A 16,809-nucleotide genomic window follows, 5' to 3' on the forward strand; every position below is an offset into this window, starting at 1 on the left:
AGCAGTGATAAAGAAATGGAAGACTTCACCACTTTATTTTAGATTCATGTTTTGAAAACCATAGTATGTCATAAACTTGTACACCACTTGAGTCTATGACCTACCTAGTCACAGATTATGGCGATTTTGAATGCCAAGCATGTGTTCTATATCATGAGGGGACCTTAAAAATCGAATCAGAGAAAGATTAATTACACATAAAATATGTGTGCCTATTACTGAACCAGACTGTATATCATATAAGGCCCATCATAACTGTATCCCTCTTGGTTCACAGATAAAGTGATATTACCTTTATTTCCTTTGGTAGGATATATAGCACCTTCCAGCACTATGAAATATAGCCAGCAAAGATAAAGCATCCAGGTGATTAATAGCTTGATTTCTCCATGTTCATTAACTCAAGTTTTCTGGTATCTTCAGCAATGGAGTCTTGACATTAAGTTCTGTAGTATACAATCTTGTAGCTTCCTGATACATATTATAGATAATAAACATGAAAGATACATGATATTTATATTTGTTAATGTGACTCAGAATGCACATATTAAATGTATACAATTTCTCTGAAATGTACAGAATTCTGGTCTGGTTAATTTTGGTGCCTGGTGTTTTGATTTAAGATTTCTTCATAATAGAATTTTACTTAAAATATTTTTATTGTTAGTCTCTACAGTCCTACTTTAGTCTTTGTAGACTGTCACAGTGCTCCTCAATTTTGTGGTTTTCATGATCTCATCCTGCTAAATACAATTGCATTCTTACTTACCACTTTTAAATTATGATATATACAATATCTCTTGTTCCGATTCATTTTGTGTGAAGTTTCTAGACAAATCTATTAAGTTTAAAAGTAACAAATATTCTGTTTTTATTTTGTGGAATTGTTTGAATTGGTGGCAGCTCTTCTTTGAGCATCTGGTAGAATTATGCACTGAAACCATCAGACTCTGGCATTTTTTTTGACAGGAAGACATTTGATGACGGCTTCTATTTGCTTGGAGGGATATAGGACTGTTTAATTTATTTACCTGATCTTAGTTTAGCTTTCGTAAATGGAATCTATCAAGAAAATTATGTTTCATTTAGATTCTCAAGTTTTGTTGTGTAAAAGCTTTTGAAGTAAGACTTAATTACTCTTTGAATTTCCTTAGTGTCTGTCATTATATCTTCCTTTTTGTTTATGATTTTGCTGATTTGGATATTTTCTTTCTGCCTTTTTGTTAGTTTAGCTAAGGGTTTGTCTATCTTGTTGATTTTCTCAAAGAACCAGCTCTTGGTTTCATTGATTCTTTGAATTGTTTTATTTGTTTCTAATTGATTGATTTCAGCCATGAGTTTGATTATTTCCAGCTGTCTGCTCCTACTGGGTATTCCAGCTTCTTCTTTTTCTAGGGCTTTCAGGTAAGCCTTTAAGTTGCTTATATGAGATGTCTCAAACTTCTTTCTGAAGGTACTTAGTACTATGAACTTTCCTCTTAGCACTGCTTTCATTGTGTCCCATAAGTTGTGTGAATTTTGCCTTCATTTTCATTGAATTTCAAGAAGTGTCTAATTTCTTTTTTTTTCTTCCCTGACCAATCTGTCATTGGGTAGAGAGTTGTTTAGTTGACATGCATGTGTAGGTACATTGCCAAACTCATTCTATGAGGCCACAGTAACCTTGAAACCTAAACCACACAAAGATCCAACAAAAAAAGAACTTCATACCTATCTAGCTTATGAAAATTGATGCTAAAATACTGGCAGGAGCAGTGGGCTTGGATCTGACCCGGAAGCACAGGAAACCATTGGAACCCCTCCCCCTATCAGTGAGTACTTTTCTGGGACAAGCAGCAAGCACACTGGGGTCCAACCCTACAGCCTTAGGCCACCCACCTGCCAAAACACTCCATCTGTGGATAACTTGCCTCCCACTGTCTAAGACCACTTTCTGTGGATATCTTCCTAGAATCAGAGTAAGACAGCTCTGACCTTGGGCACTCACTGCCTGTATTGTGGGTGAGACTCCAAACCTGGATGCTTACCATCACAGTACTGTGGACACCTTCTCGGTAATAAAGGCTCCTGATTCCAAACCCGGGAGACCACACTCAACATTCTTTGGACACCTTCCTAGTCACAGCAGTTAGTGTAACTGACTCTCTCTGCCCATTGGAGGGGATACATTCTGGTGCTGTGGAGAACGTACAGCTCCTTTATGCCTAATCCTCTTCTGTGTGGCTCACCCAGGTCAGAATCAGCCAGCACAGCACAGACAGTGAACACAGCAGAGCTAACCTAGGCTTTGGACTAAGGTTCTATTCCCCACCATCTAAGTGAAGCCTGTGGGACACTGGGGCAGTTCTAGGCAAAGAGATCTACCTGCCATTGCTCCAACACTTTGGCTCACATATGACAAAATCAGCAAGCCCAAATAAGCTAGACCAGAAAAGAAATTCCTCCTGTCACATAATAATCAAAACACTAAATCTACAGAAAAATGAAAAAAAAAATTATTAAAAGTGGCAAGGGAAAAAAGCCAAGTAACATATAAAGTCAAACCTATCAGAATCACACCAGACTTCACAACAGAGTCTATGAAAGCCAGAAGGGCCTAGACAGATATCATGCAGAGATTAGAGATCATAGATGACAACCCAGACTACTATATCCAGCAAAACTTTCAATCAACAAAGATGGAGAAAACAAAATCATCCATGACATAACTAAATTTAAACAATATACATGCAGCAATCCAACCCTACAGAAGATACTAGAAGGAAAATTTCAACCCAATGAGATCAAGTACACCCAATACAGAGAATAAACACACCTCACATCAAAAAACAAAAGAAAGCAAACACACAAACACAAAATCATCAACAACTCAACAATAAAAGGAACTAAAAATCATTGGTCACTAATATCTATTAACATTAATAGTCTCAACTCTCCGATAAAAAGACTCAGACAAACAGACTTGTTGCAGACACAGGATCCAACATTCTGTTGCATTTAAGAAACACCTCTGCAACAAAAGTCGCCACTACCTCAGAGTAATGAGTTGGAAGAAAGTTTTCCAAGCAAATGGACACAAGAAGGAAGCTTGTGTAGCCATCCTAATATCTAATAAAATAGGCTTTCAACCAAAATTAATCAAAAGAGATGAAGAAGGATACTTCATTCTCATCAGAGGAAAAATACATCAGGAGAACATCACAATCCTGAACATCAATGCACCAAAACACAAGGATATGTCAAAAAAACTTTATTAAATCTTAAATCACACATTGATCCCAATACTTTATTAGAGGGAGACTTCAACACCCCACTCTTGCCAAAGGATAGATCATTGTGATAGAAGTTAAATAGAGAAATAATGACACTTGCAGAGGTCTTAAATCAAATGGACCTAATAGATGTCTATAGACACTTTCACACAAACACAAAAGAGTATACATTCTTCTCAGCACCTCGTGGAACCTTCTCCAAAACTGACTATACAGCCAGGCACAAAGCAAGCCTTCACAGATATAGGAAGATTTAAACAATCGTTTGTATCCTATCAGACCACCATGGCCCAAAACTAGACCTCAACAACAACAGAAATAACAACATGCCTACATATGCATGGAAACTAAACAACTCTCTACTCAACAACAGCAAGATCAGATAAGAAATAAAAAAGAAGAAATCAGAGAATTCCTAAAACTCAATGAAAATGAAGGCACCCAAATTTATGGGATACAATGAAAACAGTACTAAGAGGAAAGTTCATAGCACTAAGTGCCTTCATAAGAAAATTCAAGGCATCTCAAACAAGCAACTTAATGGCACACCTTAAAATACTAGAAATAAAGAAGCAGAGCCACCTAAGAAGAGTATACAACTAAAAATGATCAAACTCAGGGATGGAATAAATACATTAGAAACAAAGAGAACGAGTCAAAGAATCACCAAATTCAAGAACTGGTTCTTTGAGAAAATGAACAAGACAGACAAACCCTTAGCCAAATTAACTAAAAGGCAAAGGAACATTGTACAAATCAACACAATCAAAAGTGAAAAGGAGAAGATAACAACAGACACTGAGGAAATTTAAGGAATCATTAGGTCCTTCTTCAAAAGGCTATATGCAACAAAATTTGAAAATGTAACTAAATGGAAAATTTGCTTGACAGATTCCATTTACCAAAGATGAATCAAGATCAGGTAAATAAATTAAACAGTCCTATATCACATAAGGAAATAGAAGGTTTCATCAAAAATCTCCGATCCATAAAAGACCCAGGGCCATATTGTTTCAGTGCAGAATTCTACCAGACCTTCAACTATGTGCTAATACAAATACTCTTCAAACTGTTCCACAAAACAGAAACAGAAGGGATGTTGCCAAACTCATTCTGTGAGGCCACAGTCATGCTGATAGCAAAACCACACAAAGACCCAACAAAGTAAGAGAAATTTAGACCAAATTCACTTAGGAACATTGATGCAAAATTACTCAATAAAATACTTGTAAACTGAATGCAAAGCATATTAAAGATATCGATCACCACAACCAAGTAGGCTTCATCTTAGCCATGCAGGAGTAGTTAAACATAAAAAAAAATCAATGTAATCCACCATAAAAACAAACTGAAAACGTAAACAAACACATGAGCATCTCCTTTGATGCTGAAAGAACATTTTACAAAGTTCAACACCCATTCATGTTTAAAGCTTTGGAGAGATCATGGATACAAGGCACATACCGAAACATAGTAAAAGCAGCGTACAGCAACCCTACAGCCAACATCAAATTAATTGGACAGAAATTTAAATCAATCCCACAGAAATCAGGGACAAGGGAAGGCTGCCCACTCTGTATCTTTTCAACATCGTACTGGAAGCCCTAGATAGAGCAATAAGACAACTAAAGGGTATTAAGGGAATTTCAAAGGAAGAATTAAGATTAAGATTAAGGAATTGCAAATTGCAAAGGAAGAGGTCAAAGTATCACTATTGGCAGATCATCAGTGACCCCAAAAATTCTACCAGAGAACCCCTTCAGCTGATAAATGCCTTCAGCAAAGTGGCTGGATAAAAAATATCTCAAAAAAAAATCTGAAACCCTCCTTATACAAAAGACAAAAGGCTGAGAAAGAAATTAGGGAAACAACTCCCTTCACAATAGCCACAAAGAACTTAAAGAACCTTGGTGTAACTCTAACCAAAAAAATGAAAGAAGCACAGGGGAAAAAAAACTTCAAGTGTCTAAAGAAAGAAATTGAAGAAGATATCAGAAGATGAAAAGATCTCCCATGTTCATGAAGCTGTAGGATTAACATATTGAAAATGTCTATGCTTCCAAAAGCAACCTACAGATTTAATGCAATTCCCATCAAAATACCACAAAATTTTCTACAGACATTGAAAGAACAATTTTCAATTTCACAAAACAAAATAAAAAAAACCTACAGAATTCCTAAAAACAATCCTGTACAATAACAGATTTAAAAATCTCCCATGCTCATGGAACTGTAAGATTAACATAGTGAAAATGTCCATGCTACCAAAAACAATCTACAGATTTAATGCAATTCCCGTAAAAATACCACAGAATTTTCTACAAACATTGAAAGAACAATTCTCAATTTCACAAAACAAAACAAATTAAAAAGACAAAAAACAACCATAGAATTCCTAAAACCAATCCTGTACAATAACAGAAATTCTGGAGGTATCTCCATCCCAGATCTCAAGCTGTACTATGGAGCAACACTAATAAAAATGGCACGGTAATGGCATACAAACAGATTGGTAGATTATTGTACTCAAACAGAAAACCCAGAAATAAATCCACACATCTAAGAAAACTTAAATTTTGACAAAGAACCTAAAACCACACAATGGAAAAGAAACAGCATTTTCAACAAATTATGCTAGTCTAATTGAATGTCTAAGTAGAAAAATGCAAACAGACCCATATTTATCAACCTGCACAAAACTAAAGTCTAAGTGAATCAAAGAACTCAACATGAAACCAGACACACTAAACCTGTAAGAAGAAAAAATTGGGAAGAGCCTTGACTTTATTTACACATAAGACAATGTCCTGAAGAGAACACCAACACTACTAGCTCCAAGATTAATAATTAATAAATGGGATCTTATGAAACTGAAAAGCTTTTGTAAAGCAAAGGACACCATCAATCAGAACAAAACGACATCCTACAGAATGGGAAAAGAGCTTCACTAACCCTGCATCTGACAGAAGGCTAATATACAGAATATATAAAGAACTAAAGAAGTTAAACACCAACAAAACAAGTAATACAATTAAAAAATGAGATACAGAACTAAACAGAGAATTCTCAGCAGAGGAATATAGAATGACAGAGAAACACTTAAAGAAATGCTCAACATCCTTAGCCATCAGGGAGATGCAAATCAAAACGACCCTGAGATTTCACCTTACACCCATCAGAATGGCTAAGATAAAAAACTCCAATGACAACACATGCTGGAGAGGTTGTGGAGAAAGGGGAACCCTCCTCCATTGCTGGTGGGAATGTAAACTGGTACAACCACTTTGGAAGTCAATCTGGTGCTTTCTCAGACAATTAAGAATAGTGCTTTCTCAAGACCAAGCTATACCACTGCTAGGCATATACCCAAAATTTGCTCAAGTACACAACAAGGACATTTGCTCAACCATGTTTGTAGCAGCTTTATTTGTAATAGCCAGAACCTGGAAACAACCCAGATGTCCATCAACATCAACGGAGGAATGGATACAGAAATTGTGGCAATTTTCACACAATGGAATACTACTCAGCAATAAAAAAACAAGGAAATCATGAAATTTGCAGGCAAATGGTGGGATGTAGAAAATATCATTCTAAATGAGGTATCCCAGAAGGAGAAAGACACACACGGTATATACTCACTTATATAGACCTACAAGATGATAAAACATACTGAAATCTATACACTCCTCACTTATAAAGACAAATGGGATGGGCATTAGACATAGGAGAAAACAAGTAACAGGACAGGAGCCTACCACAGAGGGCCTCTGAAAGACTCTACCTAGCAGTGTATCAAAACAGATATTAAGACTCATAACCAAACCTTTGGCAGAGTGCAGGGAATCATATGAAAGAAGGGAGTTTTTATGACGCGGAAAGGATAGGAGCTCCACAAGGACCAAATATATCTGGGCAAAGGGGTCTTTTCTGAGACTGACACTCCACCCAGGACCATGTATGGATATAACATAGAACCTCTGTTCAGATGTAGTCTGTGGTAGCTCATTAACCAATTGGTTTCCCACAGTAAGGGGAACAGGGACTATTTCTGACAGGCACTCAATGGCAGGCTCTTTGACCTCCCCACCCCACAAGGGAGGAGCAGTCCTGATAGGCCACAGAGGTGGACTTTGCAGCCAGTCCTGAAAATACCTGATAAAACAGGGACAAATAAAAGGGGAGGAGGTCCTTCCCAATCAGTGGACTTGGAAAGGGGCAGGGAAGAGATGAGGGAGGGAGGGTAGGGTTGGGAGGGAATGAGGGAGTGGAATACAGCTGGAATACAGAGTTAATAAAATGTAACTAATAATAAAAATAAAATAAATTAATTTTTTTTTCAAAAACTCAAACTGAAACAATGCTAAATAGGAAAACCCAGTCAAGGAAATACAAATCTCAGTGTAAAGTCACACTAACAGAATTGATCTTGTTGAAAAGAGAGAGTTTAGGAAAGAAGACCAAGTAGAGGAACCAGAAGACTCAATAAAAGAAAATGAGAAACTTAAAAGCATATATGAATGGAAATGACAGAGTTTGGGGATACAAAGAAAATATCAAACACCTAAAGTATATTTATAAAAAGAGGAGCATAAAAACATTAGCAAAGTCATATAAAGTATCTTCAGTAAAGGTATTGAAGAAAATTTCCAAAAGCTAATAAAAGGGATGCCTACCAAGTTGTGAGAGAACTACAGAATGCCAATTACATAAGACTAGAAAACAAATTCTCCATGACGTATTGTCAGGAGCCCTTCTGTAAAAGGAGCTCTTTAGGAATGTGAGCCTTCTGGAAGGTTGTCCAGTATTTTGCATCTGTACTGTGATGCAGCCACAGAAATGCTTCCAGCATCTGAAATGATGTCAAGAGCCACTGATTTGGGAAAGTTCAGTAGGTAGGAGAGCTCTCTGGAAGGGAATCCTGTATTTTGCAAGGACTGTACTGTCATGCACCACAGAACTGATTCCAACCTCTAACAACACCATCATTTGTGCACTGCTGCATCTCCCTAAAACCTGGCATGGTTTGAACCATCACTTTCTGGGGATTTACCCACTCTAATTGAACAATCTTATTGAAGATGTACTGCTTTTTAACTGGATTATTTCCTAATTATGGAATTCCTGATTTGATTCAAATAATTTTAAAGTTAAATTGCTTTCAAACTTCTAAAACAACTTTAGAATGTTTATGACTGCAATAAACAGCTTTGTGAACCTCCAGATACATTACTAGGAGACAGATATGAGGCACATTTGTGACCTCTCAGATAGCCTTTATTCCAGATGATGCCACGAACCCTGGTATACACCATAGGTACAGGCAAGTCATTTTAAACTTCCCATGAACCCAAAATATAATAGAGCTACCATAAAATGTCTAAATCAAGTACAAATATTGATGCCATTAAATATAAACTATTTTGTTGTAATTTCTTATACCTTGTCAACTAATGGCATACTATCATTTTAAATAAACGTTGTTTCTTAGAATTTGAAGCAAAAAAGAATTATTATCTTGAACTCAGTATAAACTTAGAGAGAGCTGAAAGGTGTAGCCAGGTTAGTCCTAACTGAAAATACATATATTCTTGGAACTTTGAGACCCTTTTCAGCCTTTGTCATTCTAAACTATGAACACATGTAAAGGATACATAAATAAGAAATGTTTAGTTTTAAAATGTGTAAACTGTTGTATTTTAGAATTCATCTTATTTTGTGATCAATTGTCTTATTGACTATGAGGTAATTCCTTTGCCTCAGAAATATAAAAGTATAAATAGATAATAAATGAGTTTTTTATGGCCAGTGATTTTATATGAGTGTATGTCAATTGTTTGCAGGTCAGGAGCTCCACTTTTATCAACCATGGAATGTGTGTAGTAATATGTACAAATCCATATGTCTGATTGTTTGTCTATATGTATATATGGGTGTGTACTGTGGGACCAGAAGCCTGACGCAGTTTCTACAGAGGAGTTGCTAGCTAAAAGCAACAACATCATCATATGTAAACTCTTGAAAATTTGTTTAAGATGAACTATAAGGTTTTAATTTCATCTACCCTTTCTGTTGAGCATGTGTATAGGAACAGTCTGTGCTTACTTTCCTTTTTTTTCTTCCTTTTCCTATCGATCCACAAATAAGTGAATAGATTCAGAACCTAACTGAGTAGGACTCTTCCAGTTTGGGCCAGAGCAGATTTTGACAAGTTCAATCAGTGAAAACAAAACAGGTGGCCAGGTTAAGTTTTCTGCCTTAGCAACAGTGTATCCAGTCCCTTTTACCTGACCACTCAAGAGATAAATTGAACAGGGATTCTTCATCCTGTCACAAGTCATATCCTGAACATTGGAACCCTGCCAAACAGAGAGAGAAAGAGGGAGATTGGCATAGAGATTTTAACAATGTAGTATAGTTAAAATACTAGAAACACAAAATTTAAAAATGGTATTAAATTTTACACTGAGGAAGATAAAGTAACTTAAAAAGGTAGCCCACTTATTAGAATAATACAAAAGAGTTTCACATAAACTTAACCACAGAAGGAAATCAAAGGATATACTCTAACCCCTGAAACATCGTAACTGTTAGACAAGAAGTTATACTCAACAAAAATATGTATTAAAACTGCAGGAGGAATAAGCTTTTACAGTAAACACTCATTAAAAGAATTCATGTGTACAAAACAGCACTATGAAAAAAATTAGGAGGAATATATCAATGTAAAAAGAAGAATGACCAAGATATCACAAGGTACTAAAAAATATTGCATGTACAATGTTTAATTGTCAAATATATTCAAGAAAAAAGCATGAAATCAAGAAAATAACAAAAATCAATACACAGCTTTCATAATAACTATATTACTGGTCTCAATTTCTCAATAAATACGCATGAACTACCAGACTGGATAAGAAACAGGATACATCTGTTTTCTGCCTCTAAGAACCTTACATCAATGTTAAATACAGACACTTACTTGTGGAAATAGACTTGATAAGATTCCAATGAAATGGAACCAGAAAACCACCATATATATAGGTATTTTATTGTCTGACCAAATGTACTTCAAGACAAAAGTAGTTAGGGGGGCACTTCATACTCATTCAAGAAAAATCCACCAAAAGATATTACAATCAGTTTGGTAGTGGTGGCAGTGTGCACTTGTAATCCCAGCAATCCTGGAGGCAGAGGAGGCTTGGTCACAGTGAGTTCAAATCCTCCCTGGCCTAAAATGCAAGTCCAGGAGAGCCAGAGCTACACAGAGACACCTGTCTGGGGAAAAAAAACAAACAAAAAGATATTACAATCCCAACACACAGACATCAAAAACAAGTGTACTCAGTTTCCTAAAAGAAAAAATTACATATGAAACAACAGATTTGCTCCAAAACAGTGATAATCAATAATTCCTTCTGCTAATAAACTGGTTATCTGGAAACAAACTAATCCAAGGAACTGTGGAATTTAAAGACACCATAAATCAAATGCACCTAACAAACACAAGGCAAATTTTAAGACATTAGATAAGAAACCAGAAGATGGAAAGACTGCACATGCTTAGGGTTTTATAAGAATAATGTTGTGTAAATGCCCACTCTACCAAAAGCTATTCATATATTCAATGCAGTCTCCACCAATTTCCAATATAGTTCCTCAAAGAAACTGAAAATGTTCTTGAAATCCATTTGTAAGAAAAAAAATCCAAAACAACAAAAACTGTCTTTAACATCAAAAATACTTCTGCAGGTATCTCCATTTCATGTGTCAGGTTACATTACAGAGCTATAGTAATAAAAACAGCATGGTACTGTCTTAAAAATGGGCTTACTGACCATTGGAATAGAATTGAGGACCACCACACAAAGCTGCACTCCTACAGCTTTTGAAAATTAGGGAAAAGAGCACCTTCAGTAGTACTTGCTGAACTATTTACCTCCACATAAAAATGAAACTGTCCATATCTCTCACCATGCACAAAACAATTCCAGAGGTATCATAGAAGAACTGCAATCTTTTTCATGATATCCTGAAACTAACAAAAGAAAAATAAGAGATACGTTGGAATTTTCAGGAAAGAATTTTCTGATCAGGACTAAAATGGAACATGCAAAAAACATGAAGACCATCAACTAATAAACGGGAGGGGATCAGAGAGACTGCCACTTGGTTCATGCCAGAAAAGTTCCAAAGAATCCAAAACCATGCAATGGAAAAAAGATAGCATCTTCAACAAATGATGTTGTTCTAACTGGATGTCTACATGCAGAAAAATGCAAATAAACCCGTATTTATCACCCTGCACAAAACTAAAGTCCATGTGGATCAAAGACCTCAACATAAAACCAGACACACTAAATCTATTAGAAAAAAAAGAGGGGAAGAGCCTTGACCTCACTGGCACAGAACATCGAGAACACAGGTTCTAAGATCATCAATCAATAAATGAGACCCCAGGAAAAAAAAAAGCTTCTATAAGGCAAAGGACACTGTCATCAGAACAAAATGACAGCCTACAGATTGGGAAAGGATCTTCACCAACCCTATATCTGACAAAGGGCTAATATCCAGAATATATAAAGAACTCAAGTAGTTAAACTCCAACAAACCAAGTAATCCAATTAAAAAATGGGGTAGTTACACATTTTCTTATTTTTGTTGACTTTATAAGTATATAATTGACTCTGAATTATTTGTTTAGAGTGTTAACTATTAAGTTTAGAGTGAATTAACACTATTAACTGATGCAGATTCCAGCGTAACTAAGAAAAATATTTTTTAGATGTTTATAATTTTCTGGTTTCAGATAATCAAAAGCTGTGCTAATTTAAACAAAAGAGAATGCTGATAACTTTTTGTTTCTTTATTGAAGCAAAAATATTAATATGTATTTTTTAAAGTGCCTTATTAACAACACTTCATCCATGTATTTAAACTTTATGTTTAGTTGAAATGTAGTTGTTGTCATAAAAAAGCAATCTTCTTATATCTGTTGAGTCTTGCTTTGTGACCCACTATATGGTCTACTTTGGAGAAGGTTCCATGAGGTGCTGAGAAAAAGGTAATTTTTTTTTGTTTGGGTGAAAGGTTCTGTAGATGTCCACGAGGTCCATTTGATTCATGACCTGTCAGAGTTATTGTTTCTTTGTTTAATTTCTGTTTTGTTGACCTGTCCTTTGTTGAGAGTGGGGTGTTGAAGTCTCCCACTATTAATGTGTGGGGGTCTATGTGTGGTTTAAGCTTTATTAAAGTTTCTTTTACAAATGTGGGTGCCCTTGCATTTGGGTCATAGATGTTCAGGATTGTGATATCTTCCTGGTGAATTTTTCCCTTGATGATTATGAAGTGTCCTTCTCTATCTCTTTTGATTAATTTTGGTTGAAAATATCTTTTATTAGATATTAGAATGGCTTACTTACTCCTGCTTGCCTCTTGGGTCCATTTGCTTGGTAAACCGTCTTCCAGCCCTTTACTCTCAGGTAATGTCTATCTTTGTGATTTAGGTGTGTTTCTTGTATGCAACAGATTGTTGGGTCTTGTTTACGCATCCATTCTGTTAGTCTGTGTCTTTTTATTGGAGAATTGAGTCCACTGATGTTGAGGGAGATTAATGACCAGTGGCTCTTAGATCCTTTGATATTGATGTTGGCTACGATAGTGTGTTTGGCTACTTGTTTTTGTTTTGCTGTAGTGAAGTTATTTATTTCCTGTTTTGTTTTTGTTTTGTTTTTGTTTTGTTTTTGTTTTTGTTTTTTTTGAAAGTAGTTCGTTTTCTTGGGTTGTATTTTTCCTTCTAGCATCTTCTGTAACACTGGAATTGTGTGTAGGTATTGTTGAAATTTTTGTCATTGAATATCTTGTTTTCTCCATCTATGAGGACTGAGAGTTTTGCTGGGTACAGTAGCCTATGCTGACATCTGTGTTCTCTTAGGGTCTGGATGGATACATCCAGGCTCTTCTGGCTTTCATAGTCTCTGTTGAGAAGTCAGGTGTGATTCTAATGGGTTTGCCATTATATGTCACTTGGCCTTTTTCCCTTGCAGCTTTTAGTATTTTTTCTTTGTTCTGTATACTTACTGTTGTGATTATTATGTGATGGGAAGATTTCCTTGTCTGATTTATTAGGTGTTCTGTAGACCTCTTGTATTCTTATTGGCCTCTCCTTTAAGTTGGGGAAATTTTCTTCAATGATCTTGTTGAAAATATTTACTGGGCCTTGGAGGAGGGAGTCTTCTTTTTCCTCTATTCTTATTCTTCTTAGGTTTTGTCTTTTTATGTTGTCATGAATTTCTTGGATGGTCTGTGTCAGGAATTTTTAATATTTAACATTTTCTTTGAGGGATACATTGATTTCTTCCATTTTATCCTGCACACCTGAGATTCTTTCTTCCATCTCTTGTTGGAAGTCTATTAGTTATGCTTACCTGTGTAGTACCTATTTTCTTCCCCAAGTTCTTTCTCTCCATGATTTCCTCCATTTGTGTTTTCTTTAATTTTTCCAATTCTATCTTCAGATCTTGAGCCATTTTGTTGATTTCCTTCACCTGTCTGACTGTATTTTCCTTCAATTCCTTCAGCTGTTTGTTTGAACAATCCTCTGTTTCTTTTATTTCTTTCAGTGATTTAAATATTTCCTCTTTAAAGGCCACAAACTGGCTGCAACTTCCCATCTTTCTTTACAGATGACCATAATCTGTTTGTATTTATCTTCCTCTATTTCTTTACAAATGGTCATAAGCTGTTATGTCTTTATGTTCTTCTAGGTCTTTACACATTTTGTTTCCTCTATTTTCCTCTTCATGAGCATAGATGTTAGGTCATCTTCTTGAATTTCAGTTATGCTGGGGTGTCCAGGGCTACTTGCCTTTGTATAACTGGGTTCTGGAGATGCCATACTGCTCTGTCTTTTGTTGGTTGAGCTTTTACCTTGGCTCTACCCATTGGGCTATCTTCGGTGTTGGGTGTTAGTTTTTGGTGGTCCCTGGAATCCTGTGGTGGAGAGAATCCCATTGGCAGGAATGTTTCTTTTTTTCTGAAGGAAGCCTCCTCAGCTTTTTGGGTATGGTCACTGAATGGCCGGTGTTTTTCAGGAGTTGTCACAGATCACCTCAGGTGTACAGACCTGAGTGGTAACTGTGGTCCTTGTTAGTGGAGAGGGCTCTCCTCTCACTCGGAGAAGTCACAGCTGCCCTGCTTCTGGGTTTCTTGCTGTAATTTAGTGAGCTGTTGCTGTAACCTGGGTAGCCCGTGGTATGGTTTGTTTAGGGATAACTGGTTGCCCCTTGGAGAAGTATCTGGGGGTTGATCTCGGGGATCCCAGGCTTCTGTAGGTCTGAGGTTGGGGCTCTGTGCCCCAGTACCCAAGTGGTAATCAGTGGCAGGTGAGTACCGCTCTCCTGGGAGCAGCAGGCTAGCTGGTGCACAGCAGGTCCCTGGCTTGGCAGGCACGCTGGTCTGTGGGACCTTTTTCAGGGATATATTGGGTGCCCTCCATCCATCTGCATTTGCTTCCTTCCCTGTAAGTTTTTTTCCCTGACAGGGACTCCAAGTCTCTAGTGCCCTGGGGCACACAGTTCTGTCTCTACTGAACAACTGTGCACAGCAGGTCTCTGGGCTGACAGCACGAGTGCCTGCTAGTCTATGGGACCTTTTCCAGGGATATACTGGATGACCTAATTCAGTCCCCATCTGCTTCCTTCCTGTGGGGTTTTCTCCCAACAGGGACTCCCAGCCTCTGTTGCCCTGCAGTGCACAGTTCTGTCTGTGATGGAGAGTTGGGCATGCAGCAAGTCTCTGTGCTCACAGCTGGAGCCCAGTTCAGTGCTGGTGGTGCACACCCACCATTCTGTGAGATCTTTTCCAGGGAAAGACTGGCTGACCGGAGGCTAGATCCTTTTCCTTCCTTCCCTGTGGGTTTTTCTCGCAACTGGGACTCCCATTCTCTGGTGTTTTTGTACCCACCATTCAGCCTGGGAAGGTGATCAGGATACACAGGCATGTGGCTCTGGTCTGGCAACCTAGTGGCTGCACGACCTGGGATCTCTTCCGGGTTCTGGCTGGGTGAGCTGAGAGTGGACCTGACTGATTCCCACACTGTGGGGGTTTCCTCTCACCTGGGAAACATGATCACTATTGTTTTAGGGCCCAGAGTTCAGTCAATTGGTTGCTGTACAGAAAATGTTGTCCTGGTCCTCAGAAGTAGTGTTCTCCTGGCGCTGCCACCTTGGCCAGTGAGTCTTAAGTGACATGTGCACCTGCCTTGGGATTACAGTGTACTGAAGGGACGGGCTCAGTGATTTCTGGCCTTGGATTCCATTTGGGGGCCACACCTTTTCCAGATCTTCAGAGATTTTTATTTCAGTATCATTTACGCCTGTCGTTTCATAGCCTACCTTTTGTCTTCCAGCACTCAGTAGGCAATTTCCCTCCTCCTCCTGGAATTAAGGTGAATACCGTACAGCCTTAGTCAACATGTGGCAAAGTGAACAATCTGTCCCACAGGTGGAAGGGTGCCAAGAGTATTAAAGATTAAAGAGAGGTTTTAGAAAATGCAATGAGATTATTTTTTTCTGTGACTTCACAGAAAAAAAATGGCTGGGGATAGAACTCAGTTGGCATGGTGCTTGCCTAGCATGCATGAAGCTATGGGTTCATGCCCAACACCACATAAAACTTGACACAGTGGTATTACCTGTAATCAGTGCCCTTAGGAGGTACAGGTGGAACAATCAGAAGTTCAAGGATATCCTTGGCTAGTGAGTTTATGACTATCAATGGCTAAAAGAAGTCCTGTCTGAAAATATAAAGCAAAACAAAACAAGCATTTTTTTTTTTGCAGCATGGAGGATGAAATCTTTGCTCTCATACATGTAGAGCATGCTTTCTTCCATTGAGCTAAATCCTCAGATTCCCCAAATTTACTTATATCAACTTAAAAAAAACTGAGAGGGCTAAAGGAATGGCTCAGTGGATAAGAATACTTCCGGCTATTCCAAAAATAAACCTAAGTTTAATTCACAGTATCCACTTAAGCTGGCTCACGGCACCTGGTCCACCTCTACAGGATCCCATGAATTCTTCTGATCTCCTCAGATGACAAACATAGGAAAGGAACTAAAACAAACAAATAAACAAAAAAATACAGTCTTTAATCCCAGCCCTGGGGAAAAAGAGGCAGACAGATACCTGTGAGTTCAAGTTCAGCCATGGTCTACAGAGTAATTTCAGGACAGCCAGGACTACATAATGAGACCCTGTCTTGAAAAACAAAAACAAACAAATAAAAAAATAAATGAATATGATAATTTAAATTAGTTTTCAAAATAATTACCCTGCATTGGATACCCTAAACCTGGAGTTAGAGGTGGCCATGAGCAATGAGATATGGTTGCTGGGAAGCAAACTAAGGTACTGTGCAAGAGCCACTATCAGTTTAAACTCATGACCCATCTGGTCAGGTGCTCCTCCCCTTTGTAGACATGGTTCCATGTAACCTAGACTGGCCAAAATCTCTCTATGTAGCTGAGGATGACCT

The 16,809-nt window shown here is 37.5% G+C and overlaps 1 pseudogene; it reads right to left on the bottom strand.

Annotated features, from left to right (window-relative positions):
• The window catches only part of LOC132650841 (neurocalcin-delta-like), a 103,485-nt pseudogene extending 86,933 nt beyond the window's left edge, over positions 1-16,552 (bottom strand).
• Positions 16,553-16,809: the final 257 nt, after the last annotated feature.

The sequence above is a fragment of the Meriones unguiculatus genome (genome assembly GCF_030254825.1).
Source record: "Meriones unguiculatus strain TT.TT164.6M chromosome 13 unlocalized genomic scaffold, Bangor_MerUng_6.1 Chr13_unordered_Scaffold_34, whole genome shotgun sequence".
NCBI classification, from domain to species: Eukaryota; Metazoa; Chordata; class Mammalia; order Rodentia; family Muridae; genus Meriones; species Meriones unguiculatus.